The following is a 1702-nucleotide window of genomic DNA, read 5'->3' as shown; positions in this document are numbered from 1 at the left end:
TGCGAAAGCCTGCAATCCCCGTCCTGTCGACCAGGGTCCCATCCCCATCCCTGGCCAGGGCTCCCAATCCCCTCCTTGGTCAAGGTTGCAATCCCCATCCCTCAGACAGGGATCCCATCCCCATCCTCACCCCCGACAGCAATCCCCATCCCAAAAGTAGTGTAGCACGCCTAATCCCTAATCCTCGCCCTGGGCCCCACATCCCATCCTGACATCGTCAACCCTATTCCCCATCCCGCCTGACCAGTACCTGCCCCCAATCCCCCATCTCTGCAACCCTCTGATAAGCCCAACCTTTCGTACCCGACACAAGCTCAACTGTCTCGACGTCAGGCGAGGTGGTTGGAATTTCTTGAGTCTTTCACGTTCGACTGGCAATATCGCGCAGGAGTTTGCAATCCCGCAGATCCTCTGTCTCGGTTCCCGGGACGCAGTCACGAGTGTCTGATGATGGCAATTTCGACTCGCGCCACTCCGAGTGGGGATGCTTCCGCATCTTCCGCTGGCGTCATCTCAGAGATATCGACCTCTTTTCCAGACTTAGAGCGGTTGCTTGTCGAATAACCTTCGACAGGTTATTCGTCTGATCCTTGGTTTGCCGATCCGTCTAATACGGCGTCTCTGCAAAAGCATGATCGTTTCTGGTACAACCAACATGCTCTCGTGATCCCTAATGATTCCAAACTTCGTTCGCACATTCTGCATCTCTGTCATGATCATCCGATGGCGGGTCATGGTGGGGTGGCCAAAACGTTGGACCTGGTGCGTCGTCAGTTTTGGTGGCCGAAACTTCGCTCTGCCATTGCAGAATACGTTCGTACGTGCGACAGTTGTCAGCGCGTTAAGTGCTCTAACGATCTTCCTGCTGGGAAGCTCCTTCCGTTGCCCATTCCTGAAGGGAAATGGCAAATCGTCACTATGGATTTCATTACGGATCTTCCTTCTGATTCGGATGGGTATACGGCAATCTACGCCTTCGTTTGCAAGCTTACCAAAATGACTCACCTTGTTCCGTGTCGCAAAGAAATCACTGCGGTGGAGTCTGCTAAGCTTTTCGTTGATACCGTTGTTCGTCGGTATGGTTCCCCCGCGATCCTTGTTTGTGATCGGGATCCACGTTTCCGTTCCGCTTTCTTCACGCATCTGTGTGAGGATCTGTCTATCGACCTCCGTTTCAGTTCGGCTTATCATCCACAAACTGATGGTCAAACTGAACGTGTGAATCGTACCCTCGAGGATATTTTGCACCATTATGTTGCCGGTGATTATCGATCCTGGTCTCGTTTCCTTTCCATGGCTGAGTTCGCCATGAATAACTGGGTGCATTCCTCTACTGGTACTTCTCCGTTTCGTCTGATGTACAGTTTCGAACCTCTGACTCCTAGTTCTCTCTTGGCTCGCCAAGTGGGGGGGGAGAAGGCGCGTGCTCTTCGCAACGCCGTTTCCGTACGTTTTGCATCTGACATGCAAGGTGCACTTGAGCGTGCTAAGCGTTGTTTGGCTGCACAACGTGATCGTATGAAGCGTTTTGCTGATCTCAAGCGTTCGGAACGTCAGTTCAAGCTTGGAGACGTCGTGTTGCTGAGCACTCAGCACATGCGTCTTGAAGGTCTGCACAAGTTGCTTCCTCGTTTTATCGGACCATACATAATTAAGGCTAAGATTAACGACGTCGCTTATCGTTTGGACTTGCCTAATGGAA

The sequence above is a fragment of the Volvox carteri genome (genome assembly GCF_000143455.1).
Source record: "Volvox carteri f. nagariensis unplaced genomic scaffold VOLCAscaffold_81, whole genome shotgun sequence".
NCBI lineage: Eukaryota > Viridiplantae > Chlorophyta > Chlorophyceae > Chlamydomonadales > Volvocaceae > Volvox > Volvox carteri.
Note: the sequence above shows the minus strand (reverse complement) of the source record.